Genomic DNA, 19183 nt, shown 5'->3' with positions numbered 1-19183 from the left:
GGTATTGTATGTATTTATAGTGTATGTATTTATGTAATATTTTATTATATATTTTAATATTTTATTTAACTGTATATTTGTTTATGTATTAATAGTTGTAGCACTTTAGCTGCCCGCTAACGAAATGCTTTCTTACTGTACTGGGTTGACTGGAAGAGATCTCTGTCAGAGATAAGTCCACCCTTGCTCACAACATTTATAAATAGAATATTTTATATGTAATTTACAAGTGCAATAAAGAATATATATAAATATTTAACAAACTATATGTGAATATGGAGAACATATTGTAAACATACATATACAACATATGATGTTTTATCTTGTCAAACAATATATTAGAGCCACACGTACGAAGTTAAAACTAGCTAAATATTAAAGAATAATACTATTACTTAAAAAAATTCTCTTGGCGTTCAATGAAACTAACGAAGAACACAATGACATTAACGATTTTCGTTGGAAATGTTGCATAGTTACTTGTTTTTAAAATACTACATATAGTTTTTTATAAAATATTTGGATAAACTGCAAAGAGCACATAGATATGTACTTGATCTATGACGAATTTTGTAAATATCGTTTGATCTCAAGCGTTTTCTAAAGAAATACCTGTGAAATTTTCAACGGCGACCCGAGTTTGTGGGATATTTTTATTGAACAAAAATTAGAATGGCTTCGCATTGAGATTTTCATACCGTAAAAATAAAGGTAAAAATAAAATCCTCGTGGTAATACCTCGAGAAAAGAATTTCGTGTTAATAAAAGGACAGGTTAGGGATATATCTATTGAGGTACAATAAAACGAAGGAAATCTTTGTTGTACACAATGATACTGTTTTCAATGAAATATTTTCAGAAAAGAAGGAATAATTTTGTAATCATTATATTTTTTATATTAAGGTAAAGATGACAATATCTACTCGGAACGCGAAACCTTATGGTCTTCATAAAATTTCGCTTGCAACGCATTAAAAAATTCCATTATGTACAGGCCATTTGTACAAACAATTAATGTGAAGCAAATAATTATTAATATCAAACCTGCTCTAATTCATTAGGCTTGATGATTAAAGTATTTTAGTTGTAGTTTGCGTAAATTCACCGAGTTTGAATTTGATAAATTGCGTTCGATAGGTAGATAAAACATGCTCGTAAAAATATAGTCTATTGAAAATCTATGTATGTGTGCTTGTATTTTTCTTATAAAATAGAAACTAAATATGATATTTAATTTCGGCAACCGAAAAGTTGCAATTTTAGGAAACTGTATACAAATATTATTTTTGTATTCTATTTGCAAAGGCCTTTCATAATATGATCGAAGTATTAAATTGTTAGAAAGTTGCTGTACATGGTGAATATGTTGTTTTATAAAAACATAAACATACCTATTCTTATTAAATATACATATTTTCAGGGTTTAAATTATAACTGTTTACAAACATAGCTTCCCTTATTTTGTTTAAATAAATAGATAGCCTATTATTAAAAAAAGTTAAGTTTTTGAAAAAAGAAATATTTTTTGTTTTTACATTTATTCAGTCAACACTTCTAATATTTGAATAAATCTTGTTATATGTAGGTAAAGTAAAACTTAAATAAGATCAATCTCATGTTGATATATAAATGATTTCATTAAAGTATCGTTTTATTTTCAGACATAATTTAAATTTATAGCAATATCTTTATCACATCACGTAGCGTAGTCTGACGTGATTGTGTGGGCGAATGGAACCGGGTAAAAGTTACATTAAATTGAAAAATCGGACGTAGATTACACACAATTCATGATATATCCAAGATTTATGTATATTTATGAGAGTATATAAATATGAAAGTGGTGTAGGGTTGCCAGATGCGACTTTTGATTTTTACCCGAATATCAATTTTTTTTTCCATATACATATAATTTCCTTTTTTTTACCCAGCCATAAATGAAAATCATCGGCATTATCAATTTTCACTATATTTTGCCATATAATCACAAAAAATGTACAAAAATTCAATATAAACAAAAGCCCTTCCTCATATTTCTAAATTTTGATGTTTTGATATAAATCTTTATTAATATAATTTTTTGTATTGTATTTTGTGTATTATATACAGCTAGACGATTGACAATTACTAAAAGTATTTAAAAAATTTGCCAAATTTCTCCGAGTCTATTTCACTTGTTTCAAAACTTTACTTCATGCATTACAATTCTCTAAAATATAGGCAATAAAAAAAAAATTTACATAAAATTACGAAAAAAGTACCCAATCTGGCAACACGAGAGATGTCAATTGACACACGTTGTGTTGTGTACTCACAATAGGGCATTTTTCTGATTAGTTGTGAAGCTCTAGTAAAATATGAAGTGGATATAAGTGGACTGATTTTCGTTAATGTTTCTATTATTTCTTTTAGATAATAAAAACAGTCGTAATTATTTCGTGTAGTATTCTAATGTGCCGATCGCTGCACTTTAGGTTGTTACTTTACTGCATTTTATCCAAATCTGTCCAATAATTTTATTAATTAGGTACATAAACATTACAACCACATATCTAGAAAGAAAATCTTTTATTTTTACAACATGAGTATGAATATTTTTACAGAGTAAAACCTTGATTTACAGGCTGTCTTTGCACATAAGGGTTTTACTATTCTGTGTACCTTTTCCCTAAATTGGGTCTGTCTCGGGCAAGCTTAGTTGTTTGAACAAAGAAGAAAATGACATAATACAGGGAATAAAACCACAGCCACTGAGCTTTTAGCATCCTAAAACCTATTGTAATACTTATTTGTGAAACATTGGATTAAGGTTGACATTTTTCCAAGTACAATACCAATTAAAGTACCCAATTGTAATATGTATGATTCCATATAAATAATTGGGGGTGTGAGATATTTATACAAGACGGTACCTATTCAAAATTAGAATTTTTGATCATAAATATAAATCTGACTCCTGTATAATCTATTAATATATAATATTTCTGTTGTAATAACAATGTAATATTAAAACATAAAACAGATGTAGATCATTTAATGTTAATGTAATCGTAACAAATGTTAACAATGATAGTTCATTTAGATATTTGAAAGCCTATGATGGTAGGAGGTGTTATACCACAATTTCATCAATACATAGTTACTTGCGTTTTATTGTGTCATATAGATGTAGTTTTACTCACTTAAAGTAGTGTACTAAGAACGAGAATTATTAAGCAATTGTAGATAGGCAAATATCTTACATCGAACATAGCCCGAAGAATAAGCCCCCACAAGATGGAGTGACGACTTCAAATGCATTGCAGGAAGTCAGTGGATGCAGGTGGTTAAAGACCGTTCTTTATGGTGGTGTATGGGGAAGGCCTACGTTCAGCAGTTGACAGATAACGGCTGTCCACTGCTGATCATATGATGATGATGACTTGGTCATCACATCATTCGTTACTTACACATTCGTTACACTTTTTTTTATTTCTATTTAATCGTTGTACAGTTTAAAAATGTTATATGGTATAATTAGTATAATTATTGAAATTGAAATTGAAATTGAAATTGAAATCATTTATTTGCTGGAATAAGGTACATTTTTAGGTGTTACTTTACAAGAAAAATAGTCCAATCTTATTCTGCCACACTGTAGGCGTGCAAATATAAAAACTTATTAAACAAAACATTAAAAAAAATTTATCATAATAACATAAACATTTGCAATAATATTTTGTTGTATTATATATATGTAATTTTCATCATAATTTATTATAGTGACAACTCTTCATTTATTAATTCGTATTTCTATCAGTTGTCTTAGTACACATTTTATATTCTCTTCTTAGACATAATAAAGTCCTTATTCTTATGATTTGGAACTAGATGGCCATATATAATATATCCAGTGATATTTATTTATTCATTATTTGATAGAGTAAGAATACCACCACTCATTGTTATCTTAATGATGTCGTAAGATGTGTCTGGAGGAACAAAGCACAATACATCAGTGTAAAAGAAGAATAACTATACTAAGACATCTGGGAAAACTTAGTAATGGATTATAGTAAAACCATAGCTAAAAGTTTCACATGTAGAACATTATGATTAAAAAATGGGTATACTTACAACAAGCTGAAAGGTGTCAAATTTTAAATTATTTCCTTAAAACTAAAAAAAGCATAAACATAGATTAGAGATATTGCTGCATGTATGAAAGATGCAAATAGATTTTAAATCTTAAAACATAACATTTACTAAAGTTAAAGCAAACGAAGCGAAAATCAGTTTGACACCGTTTTGCCTTTAACTTAAATGGAGTTGTTCTAAGAGCTAGTTAGTTGGAAGCTTATCTAGCCGTTTAGTGCTTAATGGTTCTGTTTGAAAATCCTGAAATATGTTCCTTTTGGCTTATTTCTACATATTTAGTACATTATTATTATACAACTTTCAATTTATGGTATATAAATATTTAAATATCAGATTTTTAATTATTGGTTTGATTTATAAGACTCGTAAAGTATTATATATACCTGTAGGTATTAGATAATATATAGTGTACTATATATTATCTAATTTAGATGGTAGATGCAGTAAATTTTTACTGATTAAATAAAAATATTTGCCCGTCTTTTTCTTATTTTTGTGTGTTATTGCGTAAATTTCGCATTAAAAAAATATACTTTCTCAATTAATCTCGTTAACATCAAAGTAAGATTGAAGGATTTTATAAGAAATTTTTAGATATTTTATAAAATACTTTATTGTCCGTTTAATTGGTGTTGAAATATATTTCATAATTACACAAGTTTTGAAGATATACAGAGATATTCATGAACTCTAATGTAAATAAGAACATCCATATAATTTTCTATACGAAATAATAATGTCTATAGCGTATAAAATATAATTCTGCAATTTTATGTCACTCTGAAGAATATAGTACATGATTATATAAATTAACCAAGGAATATCTAGGGACTACTCATTACCTAGACATAAGTTAATTTAGTAAGGTTCATTAATTACTAAATTGTTTCCATTAAAAATAGAATTTTTTTATTAAAAGAGAAATGTTTATTACATTACGAAAATATCTTCGGAATAAGAAGATAAACTAATTGCTAGACATTCCAGTACTTTTTAGACAAATGATCATACCTCTAAGGTATCTCGCTTGGATACTTAGGCTGACCAATTAAAGGAAATTATCTGTCTTATAAAATCATTATAGTCGTAGAATACTGACGGATCTGACAAAGATTACATTCGAAACTATTCATACTATTTTCATAATACTGCTGTACTGTATACTGATACAATATATATATATATATATATATATATATATATATATATATATATATTATATATATATATTAAAAAAATATAATTTAATTTTTCTTCATCTTTTTTTAACTGGTGATTTTCCAAGAAAAAGTATACAGCTTTAAGCACAATCCATTGTTGGTCGAATGAATTTAACATTTTTGTAAATGTAGAAGTAGTCCAAGTTATGTAAATGGCCAGTCCATTTACATTATTTGGACTGTGTTTATGTAAATAATATTTATCTAATTCTTTTCTCTGTATAAATTCCAATCTCCTTTCAAAATCATTTAATAAATTCTGATTATTAATGGCATTTAAAGCATATAGATATATTGAAACTTGTTGCTTGACTTAAAAAAATATATTATTATTCTTTTTACAAAATTCCCTTCATGTGGAGGTGACATAGCATTTATTATTATTATACTGATATATGATTAATAAATATTTATATCGTTATGTAATTTAGGTATGGTATGGTAATCGTTATGTTCAGCAGTTTGAAATATCGTGTTTGCCAGCTTATTACCGTTGACTTCGACTTGCTAATCCTTCGGTTCACAACTTAGTTCTGTCATGTAGTGTAACTTTGAAGATGTCAGTGAGTAAGTTGAAATTTTCCCATAATATCATGTTTAAGTTCTGCAGATTAATACTGGCCACATGCAGTGGTTACATAATGTTGATGGCTAACTGTTTTTAGACTTTTTGGATAAGAAGGATGATTTATACCACAATTACAATATAGTAACATTGATGTGTTTATTACTGTCTTTAACTACACTGTGTATAGTTTGGTATTCGGTATTATATTATTTATTATTGGACCCAGAAATATATGGATTAAATCTATAAGATTTATAACTATGATAATCAATAAAGGTAAGTTTTATATATATAACTCATTATTATATAAATTCATTATTGCAACTTATTTCAAATAAGTTAAGCTCGCTCAAATGTGCAAAACTTTATTTATTATTAGTGTGTACAATAAAATATAAATAAATAAGTTATTAAAAATAATTTAAAATATTTTTTTTGTTTCGTAATTTACATTAGAATAAATAAAGAATATTCATGAAATTATCGTCAAAATTATGGCATGTTTTCTAACATAATGTCTACAAATCGTATTTACTACTTATAAATTTAAATTACTCGTATAGTTTATTATAATTATATAATAATTAATTATAATATCTATTTATATATAGTACAAATCAATCCAGTAAATCAATCTTGACACGAAAAATTTCTTATTTATACTATAAATAACCTTTAATTTCGCCAGATGGCACCATGGTCGTACTCATCCCTGGTACTTGTTGTGTATCACAGGATAGAATCGATTTATTTTCAGGACATTTTTCATTAAAAGCCATTTGCTTTAAAGCTTTGGTTCAATGGGCATTATATAGCGGACTACCTGATAAAAACGGCTTTTATTCTGCTTTGAAAACATGTTTTATAATATAGGTATATTTGTGCCAATATTTTATTAAATATACCATTGATTTAAAGGCATATTTAATATTTGTTAAATGTAAATAACAAAATAATTATTAAAAAAGATATTAGGCTTAATTGAAACCGCAAAATATTAAATTATTTAACAGATTATCTGTTTGTTTAATTTTTTGTTAAATGTCTATATTTACTACACAATCACACAATCTTATAGAGATATCACTTGAATTTAAATCGCGTAGACAGAACACATGTTACGAGTACATTAAATTAAATGTAAAAAATATTGTCAACATACTGTTACAGATGTTAGAATATTATCTTAGTAAATGTGTTGTCAACGCTTCCGGTAGCAGTTGAAAAAAAAAAGTATGTCAAAACACGCAAATTAGAGAAAATGTATATCAGCCGTACTCAATATTCTGCTCAAGCGGGTCGCAATTTTGAAGTGCCGTCACGTTTTAGGAACTACTAGCGACCTACCCCGGCGTCGCACACTTTTTTGAAAATAAAACCTGGTCCATGTTAAATGTTGGTCATGTATCTTACTAAGTTTATTCATTACAAGCAAAAAATATAATCTTTCCTCCTTATAATATTCTAGTTTAGATAAATTATTAGATTGAAGACGAGTTTTTTCAAATACAAATTCAAGTGTAATTACTAACTACATAATTTCAGAGGATTTATCGCTCCATCCCACAAAAAAAAAATGCATAAGAGGTACCATGGGCAACTGGCAAATGGTGTTCTGTGATATCTATAGCTGCTTACGCTTAAAACAATGGTTTTAATACGTTAGCCCGTATATAAAAAAATTAAGTATTATTTGTATGGATCAAAGTGTTAACGAATATTTGTTTTTATTTTATAAGATCTGGTGTAAATAGTACAAAAAACTTAGACTTTACTCTTCATAGACCATAAAATAGTACTAATACACAGAGGAACGATTTTAAGTATTAGGAATCACACAAATATTGCTGTTCACAGGTTGAGTACGGCTGTCATAGATAATTAATTTGTCTTGAGCGTCTTCAGGTCTCGGCCAAGACATCTGGACAGTCGGTTAATTTATTAAGACCATTATTCACAGTGCCGGCGCCGCCGCAGTGACGTCACACGTGCCAATGGACGCTCTAGCTTTTTCCGTAACGAGCCTCGTTAAATGATTATCATGATTCATTCCAATGGTCATCTCGTTAACGTTAATAGTTTTTCTCATTTCTACATGTACTAATATAACAATCTATTATTTATTTTGGGTATTGGTGTTATGTCGTGCAGGTTTTTTAAGTGTGTTGATGTCCCGTATGAACATGTTAAGTAACTTTTTCTAAGCGACTTTTAAAGGGAAGATATTTTTTTTTTTTTTTTTTTTTTTTTTTTTTTTTTTTTTTTTTTTTTTTTTTTTTTTTTTTTTTTTTTTTACAACACAGGGGGCAAACGAGCATGCGGCTCACCTGATGGTAAGTGACTACCGCCGCCCATAATCACCCACAACACCTACGGCATTGCAGGTGTGCTGCCGGCCTTTTAAAAAGGAATATGCTCTTTTCTTGAAGGTTATGTTGTCGTATCGGTTCGGAAATACTGCTGCTGGAAGTTGATTCCAAAGAGTGGTTGTGCGTGGGAGAAAGTGCCTTGAAAAACGCACGGTGGAGGACCGCCACTCGTCCAGATGGTTGGGATGAAATTTTAGTTTATGGCGGGTTGTACGATGGTGAAAATCAGCAGCAGGTATCAATCCGAACAATTCTTCAGAGCACTCCCCATGATAAATTCGGTAGAAGATGCACAGAGATGCAACATCTCTACGCAGATATTATCAATTCATCTATATTTTTTGTTACAGGTAGTACTTACACGTAAATATGTCATTTATTCTAAACTGATTTTTATAATTCATTTAGCAATCGGTAGAGTTTATTCCCGTGTTGATTTCATATTAATTCTGTGCCTAATGACGTCGTAGTTATTTCTTTGCGACTAAAATTTCCTCACAAATCACTATTCTGCGTTCTAAATTCAAATATTTATATCTAAAAATGCTTAAATCAAAGGCGAATTTTCGCTAAGAAATAATATAAATGTTTCCGCTGGTAAGTAAATGTCGCATTGAAGATATCCAACTGTTTTTTTTTTTTTATTTATTCGGTGTGAAAGGAAAGTTCGTTTTATTCTTCGAATTTTTTGTATGCCAATATCTCCCCAGGCGTATCTCCGCAAGTTTTCATAGGGTGAATTGGTGGAGTTGTAAAAAAGTTATCCTTGAAATTTAAACATTAATCCCTCGTGACCAAACTTGGTTACTTTCAATTGGTATAAGTTGTATCATAACGGAACTCGTATAATAATAATAATAATAAACTTTTTTATGCAACTGAAAATGACAAACAGACAGCCCAACAGACAATGGAAAGTGGTAACCGTCGCAACGTCGCTTATAGACATGAATAGTAAAAACAAATTACACTGTAACACACATGGCATTCCTCGTGTGTTATCATTCATTGTCTTGCAATTTCACTGCCATATTCCATAATTGCCGTATGGTCCCGGCATAGAATGGACCACTCCTTCCTTTCCCGTGGATGTCGTAGAGGCGACTAAGGGAATTAAATGGTTTTGGGATGGACAGCAGCACTCCTCTTAAAACACCAACAAAGTCTAACTGAGGTACCCAACTCGCCAAGCATGACAACTACTGACAAAACTCCTCAATAGGGAGAGACCTATATTCAACAGTGGACTAAGAAAAGCTGTTACGATGATGATGATCCCATAATTTACTTTTAAAAGTTAAAAACTTATATTTATAATTTGAAGTGACTATGTGATTAAAAATCATTGATTATTTAGGCAACTTAATATCTCCTATAGAAATGCAGAGCTTTTATAGCAGAATATTTCCAATTTTCCTATATTTTTTTATATGTACGTTATTCGATATTTTCACCAATATCAAGTCAACTTAGAAATTCTTTTTGAAATCGATAGGGTTGATCTCATACTAATTGTCTTGATTGAAGTCGCTTTTTTCCGCGTAACAAAATATTTAATTATTTAGACTATTAAATTAACGCCGATAAATTCACAAGTTGCCTTGATATAAAACAAACCAGTCGCCAGATTTTAAAGCCTTATCAGTATACGTAGATGTAAACGATGACACATCACATTGAACACGAGGGTGAAATTTGTTACACGGTATGTTGTGATTCACATTTGGGTAATGATTCGTGAAGGGCACAATCCCTTGCCGCACTTTCCATGCAAATAACCAAGAGCCATAACGGCTGTTAGAAGTAGCAAAGTATTCAAAAAGGGCATAATTAAATTACTTTCGTGAAAAATATTAAAAAAGCGCCGCGCATCAAGCATTTTGTTAAAAGGGCCGGAACTTGGTCGTTATACTGTAATGTGCACATTAAAGGAATCTCCCGGACATAAATAGTGTTATAATATTATCTAATTCCCCATACAGCCAGTTAATGAACGTATGAAAACACATGAACATTAAATATGAAGTGTTATGACCGAGATTTTATGGTTATTAAAGGCGAAAGACGTGTAGAGACATCAATGTCTGCTTTTAGCCGTTCAGAAGCAAGTGGCTGATGATTTCGCGGTAATTAAGGTTTCAGGGATCAATAAAGGCTCGATTTTTTGTAGATATTAAAAATTAATAACGTATATAAAATAAATGTTATAATAATATTCCTAAACATATTTATTATAAATAAGTAGCTAACATACTTATTTATATTTGTATAAATAAAGACTTTAACAATGTAGCTTTATCAACAAACAACTTAACAAATGATATTAACTTAATATTATCGCTTTTAATATTATATTTGTTATACGAGCAAAGTTTATAACTTTGTCGGATTCGAGTTTGTTATTTGTTGTTAGACTAAATATTATGTATAGAATATATGTGATTTAAGTGAGATTTTAGACCTTTTTTAACCACCTTCAAAAATAAGTGGTTTTTTTATACAAATTAGAATGGCAAACAAACTGACGGCCCACCTGATGGAAAGTGGTGTAACCGTCGCCTATAGACATGAGCAGTACCATGGACATAACAGAGTATATTGTTTGTATGTAATAGATAAATTCGAAAAATATTTAACCGATTTTAAATACTTTTTACTTATATAAAGCTCTATTATTAATGTAAGCCGATAATGTAGTTTTATTTAAGTAAATACTTACTAGAAGGTTACAAAAACTATCTTAGTATTGTATCAATATTGTTATAAAATATTTTTTTTATTTTCATTTTTTTCATTTAAGTAAAAAATATTTTATTGTACTTACTGTTATTGTATTTTATTTAAAAAAATTACAGATATTCTACATATCTACGTATGTGAAACCGTACGAGTCTCGAATATATGTATATAAAAAATCACTCATGCAGGTAGTTGTATTCTAACATTAATATTTAATAGTACGTATATAGAAGTTTATATTCTTACAGAATTAAGACTACATGACAAAAATTTATTGTTACTTAGAAATAAACGTTACTCGTATTTGTCGTTGCGCAATGCAGGCTTGCAGCGGTAATTTGATGGCGTTGAAATATAACAGTAGCTGCAGACTTGGCCGGTTCTGTCCAAATACACAACAACGGTTTCTACTTAAAGCACTTAATATAAATTAAGAGTACGTTATAACACACTCTTCATCATTTTAAAGTATAACAAAATTTCCCATTTACATGTACTGTTTGAGAAAGATATTCCCCGTTGAGAAATATATAAGCGAATATAAACGAGTATTTACCAAAGCGACTTTGTCTACAACTCGCATGGGTACCTCTGTTTCTCCTATTAATACTGCCGCCCACGCCAGTTTGAAGGGTCATATTTGGAAGTGAAATTATTGCGTACGGTGACTTAGGATTATATTACAAGGGTCAATAATATACTAGTCAAGCCTTTAGTGTTGCATGTATCAAATTAGAAAAATAACTGTGGGGTTATAGATTTATATAATAATTCAATTACGTAATCCTAACTTTATATGTATATATATGATATATTCTTTAGCAATATAAAGGTTGTGAGCCTCTTAGTAATAAATAGAAATGAAGCACAAGTTCACTTGGTTCATTTAATTTAGATATTATACTAATAAATCATATATTTACTTGTTTTTCTTTGCATTTGATATATAACAAATAATATAACATAAATACCCAACTTCTGTTTATTAACAGAATTAATACATTAACACTTATTTAACTATAGCTTCTTTAGGACTTGCATCAACAATAATTGTGATATATTTTATATAATGACCACGTGGTTTGCTATACTTGTTCACTCTTGATACGGCAGGGAGCTCTGCTCTGTTCAACGGTAGGACAAGAAGTGTTAGTGAGACCACGTGTTCTTACAATCATTACTTTTTATTTAAGTATCATGATAATAAATAATTATAAAATCAATTAAAATATAAATTAGTGTTCTATATACATTACAGAGAATAATTTATTACCAAATTCGGTATAATAACAATTTTAATACTTTATTGTATTTAAAGTAGTTACTTTGATTTTTATTAATAAATGTAGGTACACATTTTGACACAAGATGTTTAAGAAAATTAATATAATTTAAAATAAATATCTAACATATGCGTTAATAGGTTTTTTTAATGGATGATAATGGAGTGATAGCCCTGCTTGTGCTATCGATATATGCTGATGGGGTAATAGTGTGGGACGATAGCCGAGGAAGAAGTCAAGTCAGTTGGCCATCGTGACGATTTCAAGAATAATTAACCACAATAGTTACCAGGGGTAACTGCGTGAACGATAGGAGATATTGTTAGCAATGGGATTGCTAGTCCTCGTAACTGACAACCCCTTCTCTAGCTCTGCGTTAACAGATTTCTTGCGTTGTCAGATTAATAATTTTCACAAGTCTGGGTAAAAAAATCTTTCATTGGTATTAAAAAACAAGTATGTAGGTACTATTTACCTGTAATCACGTCGTGTTAAGTCCCAAATATAAAATTAAAAAAATGTCGGAGAGATTTTGCAGAGTACGAATAGAGTTTTAACTATTTTAACTATTTTTAGAGAAAAAAAATATCATTTAACATTTTGGGTAGCACTTTTAACTCATACTTAACTAGTACATCGCCTATATACGTTAATGTTTTAAGAAAAAACTTTATCATTCTAGAGAAAAAATCTAATTTAAAGGTAAACAAAATCGCATCTGGATGTGGTAGATGTTTGGACTTGATTGTTATCCTCATTGCATTTACATATTTATTTATTTATATGAAATCAACTAGTAAAAAGATACCCTATTTTGGGTACAGATACATTCTTATGCATGCCTTTTATTTCTGGGTTAGGCATTGTCATCGAAAACATGTAGGAAGTGAATATAAACAAGTTCATATTACTCCAATAAAAATTGGACTTTTGAATAGAGGGCGTGGTCACCACGCCTTTAGGATCTTTATATTGAACAATGCTGAGACTGACACCTACGCATCTGTCATGTACATTCTGCATTACTGAATGTTGATGCACTGCATTCGAAGTAGTTACAATGCCTTCTATCAAAAAAAAAATATTAATCATATACAGTTGTGCATCATAGAAATATTACTATATTTTACCTACGTTACATTATTACAATAAATATGAGCTCAAGAAATACTATGTACTTAATTTAAAAATCGACTAACAAGCTCAATAAAGCATAAAAAACGGCGAGTTCCTTGAATAAGTAATCGTTAAAATTTCTATACGAGTTACGGATTATGTGAATGAACCTTGTGAAGTTTGCAAGAAAAATTTGAAATTATTATTTAAACGAGTTCGGAGAAATACTTGTATATTTGTGCTATCAATCAATACATATAATAAATTTGTAAGTGGTCGCTGTCTTTACATGGAAGATATATAAGAAAAACTATTATAGGGGGGCTTTATGAACGCAATAGAACCCACAACAATAATTTTTAGAATTTCTGTCTGTCTGTTTGTCTATTTGTCGGTACGTTTGTGCACGCTAATCTTAGAAATGGCTTAATCGATTTGAATGTGGTCTTACTAATGAGTTCTGGTTTGCTTCACATAATATTTAATATTTATTTTATCCCAATCGGTTCATAAATAAAAAGTTATACCAATATAAATAATCACATATAAAATGCTATAAAATAACCGATCAGTTGAATTGGCTGAAACTTTATGAAGGTATTATAGGTAATTATCATTTAAGTATATAATACAATGAGAAGTGAGTGATTGCTTAGAGGTCATAACGCTAATGCAAGGTAAGCAACCCCGGCCGTGGTTCCAACTAGGATGAGTGATCACAATTCGTACTATATGGGATGGAGGCTAATTTTTACTGTAGTCAGTAAATATGTCCCGATCAAATAGATGACGTTGCGGTCGAAAGCTAATATATTCTATATCTAATAATAAAATTCGAATATGATATAATTTACACATGAGAAAACATTATAATTTTTTTTAGGTTTCAGTAAAATCCTCCAATATTGATAATTTACAAGCAAATTTGTTGGAATTAAACAACTCATAAGGATATATTTTATACATACACTTTAATAGTGTATAAAAGATTTAATGTCATCTTTACAGAACTACATATAATATGTATACCATTCTCATAAGCTAATGTCTCCGAATATTTCCATTTGTCTCAAGACAAACAGAACAAACTCGGACACAAAAGACATACAATAGATAATTGGGAGCGACAGAAGCTATGGCATCAAGACGAGGTAAACACGAGCGTGATTTTATCCGTATCATTCCTCATTCTTACTCCGTATCTTTGTTCAATATAGGAAAACATTCTGGTAAATATGTCGCTTTACTTTTCCTTATATCAATCAGAAATAATCGCTGAATTTCTATATATACATTTTTGTATTTTGACATTTTAAAAACTAGCAAACAAGCGGTTTTTTCGATGGAAAGTGTTAATTGTCACATATATAGACATGAACGACATCGTTCGTATGTGGTGACCATCACAGTATGCTCTGTTGAGTGTGAGAACGGAATGATTTCCATATTCATTCATATTTTATAAAATCCGATCGACGTTTTGTTGGACATGCACATACATTATCGGGTTCTCCGGATTTTATGTGATTGCTGTTATTTAAATTGAAGAAAAATATTTTTTTTGTAATATTTTTTACAATGTTATTTTACAATGGTACTTTATGCTTTATATTTTTTTTTATATAATTTAGAATGGCAAACAAACTGACGGCCCACCTCATGGAAAGTGGTAGCCGTCGCCTATAGACATGAGCAGTAGCATGGACATAACAGAGTATACTGTTTCGCCCATGATACCCCCATGCGTTGCCATTCCTGAGGACTCAGGTATTATTCCTCCGTACCCAGTAAATTCACGCCATATCCCACCCTTCAAACCGAAACACAGCTATGCAAACACAACAGCTTTACGGTTGAAACACGAATGGGACAGAGGTACCCAAGCAATCGACTTTTGTACAAAGTCTCCCTCTGGTATCTTATTCAATGATTAAATAAATTGTGTTTTAAATAATTGAATACGACCATATAATATATAACAGCATCTACCTACGTGACTATGACTTTTATCATGAAATATACCTATCTTTCTACCTTTACCATATGTAAATGTGAGGATGAAAAGGTTGTGACGTTTTGGCAAATTGGCGGAAGGACGAGAGAACCAAAACAAAGGGTCCATATTTGTCTACAGAATACTAAATAGCTAGGATAACGGATCACGAGATCACATTAATTATATAATGTAGAAACTGGTATGTTCAAAGATACTGAGATTGTAAAATTCTTTATAAATATGCTATTAGTGGTAGTTATTATATTCAATAAAATTTCTAAATATCATATTTTAAGTAAATTGTACATAATTTTTTTGTACATTTTTTCTACAGATAATTTAAAAGTGAATACTAGCTATAACTATTGGCTTCGCCCGCGTGAATATATCCTATCTGTATAACAAGTATCGATCAAAATCGTTCAATAGTTTTTGTTTGAATGATCCATCCACCTTTACTTAAAAATTTTTTGCGTTAATAACTAAATAGAACAAAGATTATTTATATTCTATTTCAATATATATCTGTTTACATTTTACTTTCCATATACAAATACCAATAAATTCGATGTAATTAATCACTGAGATTATATTGGGAAATATGTACCGATAAATGTAAGGTATTAAGGTAAATTTAATACAGCGGCAACTTCTTTGAGAGCTCCTGCAATTACTCGTATACTGTGAAACTTTCATTAGCTCGTTATTTCTGTTGACTTTAGATACGAGTTCAAACGGTCGCGATAGAAGTCTCCTTTAAAATATTGAATGTACTTAATAGGAAGTGCTTTCAATTTCCTTGTAAAAATAAATTCTGCTGCTTTTTGTAAAAGTAAGCACTGCTCCTTAGTTTTAATATTGCTCTAGAAAAATTGTAAAATTGAGACAAACTATTGCGCAAAAATAGCTACTAAATTAAGACAAAATTATGAGCCCAACTCAGAACAAATCCTATAGATTGCAAAACGTATTATCAAAAACGGTTTAAAGATTTATTAAATTTAGCGAAGATATTGCGTAACATACAAGAAAAAATATAGAAGAATTAAAAAGCTCATTCTTTTGAAGTCGTTTAAGCTTCTTATTCATGCTTCTTATCCGCGGTTTGTAGGTATTATAATCAAGCTCATAGGAAAAAAATTTCATCAAAATCTGCTTTTAACTTTTATTAATAAAAAATAAATGATTAAACGTTTAATTTAATCTTTGATGATATTGTATTGTAAAAAAATATGCAGATATTTTAATTCATTATACAATATAGCAATATGTATATGTGTTAAAATATTATATTGAATTAGTTAGAACAAGTATATCATTTTATATATTTTTAGAATGTTCGCTAATCAGGCTTTCTAGTTGCTATAGTTACCCTCACCCAACGATTTTCATGATCATTTTCCATCATATAGACAATAAGGGGTCGCCAGAAAAGGGGAGCTAAATTAGAAATGTAATAGTCCTTAGAGACCAGAATGTCTCAACACTATTAGCTGTAATGACCCAAGCATGGAATTTAATTAAGCAAGTTTCTATTGACTCTATCGTTTATTGTGTATATATGAGTGTATATATATATATACACTATATGTAATATGAAATCTGGTAATCATTCTAGAAATTTCCTAGAAATATATTTCAACAACAATTTTAGAATAACAGTTGTTTAAAGAATTTTTTGGCAATTCAATATCTAAGGTTAGTATAAAATTCAATTACTGGATAGCATTATATCTTTATTATAATAATAGAACAAACAATTTGCTTATTATTTTTTTATTTATGATTCACGCAAACCAAACATCTCAATTCTTCTTTTAAATTTAAAATCGTTGATATACATCACATGAATATGTATAAAATAGACACCTACGTAAATAAATACGTAGTATGCACACAACAGTACTAATCTCAAATCTTACAGTAAAAGAAGATTATTTTTTAAATAGATTCGTATTTTATCCACGTAATTAATAAAAATTCGATGTTACTACAAATCCCTAATGATTTAATGCTATAGATAGCTATATAAAGCTTTTTAGGCCTCCGTTAATTAACAAGAGATTACAGTACTAAAATATCTAGCCCTTATTAAGAAGGTTTTTAGGAACTTAGGTATTTTTTGTTTTCTTTTAGAACTAGTATTAGATGAGATTTAGCTACCTTATCTCACATCGTCCATACAGATGTTTTTGAGTACGTAATAATATTTAGTTATAAGTAATACTTTTTGCCTTATTTATATATCGCACGAATTTGTTTCTTGAAACAAATTATGAGTAATAAAATTATGTCTTGTAGTAGCATACAAGATACGTAGGTGATGTTTAAAAGAAAAAGTAGTATCATATTTATGAATATTATATACTTATTATATGCTCATCTGACTATATTATTTATATTTATTTATTTACTATACATCTGCATTGTTTTTTGTGTGAGCATTCCTTATAATTGTTTATATCTATAATAAGTTTGCTACTCCAATCTTTTGGAGGAAACAATAACGGGTATCTATCTATCTAAAAGTGTAATTTGTACTAACATTAAAATGGTGTGCTTACATTGATTGATATATTTCTTATTAGTGATCATTTTATAAATGCATATTCCTATTTAATTTATTGAATTTGTAAAAAAACATATACTGAATATAATTATTCAAAGATCCACTGTACTCTTACTATCTTACAGTAAAATTAATTTAAAATAAATGTGTCTTATTATAAGTATTAATACGACTCTAAGGATTTGTTCAATTTGTTAGTTCTAGTACTATAAATAGTATAAGAATAATATGTATACAGTATATAAATTTGATACTATCTTTTATTATTATCAATGACGGTTGGTTGCGTGATTCTATTATGGCACGATCCTCAGAATTGAAGATTTCAATATTCAAGAAGAACTAAGGTAGAATAAACTTTAAGGTCGAAACAAAACATCATAAGCAATACTATTTTACAACAGATACGCAAGATAATGATAATGCACAATTGCACATCTAAAAACTATAATATTTGTCTTTATATGATGTTATAAATGAGGTAGATAGAATCTTCTGAGTCTTAAAAATCGTTATTCTTCGCGTACCCACTGTTTACTTTATCCAACTTTCTTATCATGAAAATGTTCTCATGTTCTGTTTTTTCGAAGAGATACCTGAGCCTTTATAATCTTTTATCAGCTTGTTATAGCCAACTATCAAAGATATTGAACACCTGTACCCTCTAGGTGTATTTCTATAAGGTCCAAACATGTAGAGACATTAATATTGTTTGTTTCTACATCCGACCCTTCCTTGCCACGCAATTTTCACTGACGTCGACAAATACCTTAATATGTATTATCATATCTCACAAGGTGTTATAATACCTTATTCTGGATACATAAAGTCGTTAATACCCAGCTTTAAATTGTCTGTCAAGTGCGAACGCTTTTATCCCGCCAGCTATTTTTGGTCGTTTATGATGCACAATTATTTTACATTTGGGTACACTAAACGCTCAATTAATTCAGATTGTATTTATTGGGCAACCGTGAACAAGCTTCATTTGAAATGTTTAATGAGCCTTGTTTGGCTCTTTGAGTCTGTATTGTATGTTTTTATTTGGTATACTAAATTAACTCGACTTTCTACCATAAAGCTATATTTTTATTTTTTAGGGATTCATCTAAAGGGTACAAAGAATGACTGTATTCGTATGGTGCGACTTTGTCTATTTATTCATCCATGACAGTTTTATATATCA

General features: G+C 29.3%; 1 protein-coding gene across 1 annotated transcript in view; it reads right to left on the bottom strand.

Moving 5' to 3' along the window:
- Positions 1-19183, bottom strand: part of LOC113516007 (monocarboxylate transporter 4-like) — a 77548-nt gene that overhangs the window by 24815 nt on the left and 33550 nt on the right. The window lies entirely within an intron of this gene.

Source organism: Galleria mellonella, unplaced genomic scaffold (assembly GCF_026898425.1).
Source record: "Galleria mellonella isolate WM207_F2 unplaced genomic scaffold, CSIRO_AGI_GalMel_v1 utg74, whole genome shotgun sequence".
Classification (NCBI taxonomy): domain Eukaryota; kingdom Metazoa; phylum Arthropoda; class Insecta; order Lepidoptera; family Pyralidae; genus Galleria; species Galleria mellonella.
This window is presented reverse-complemented; position numbering and strand designations above follow the sequence as displayed.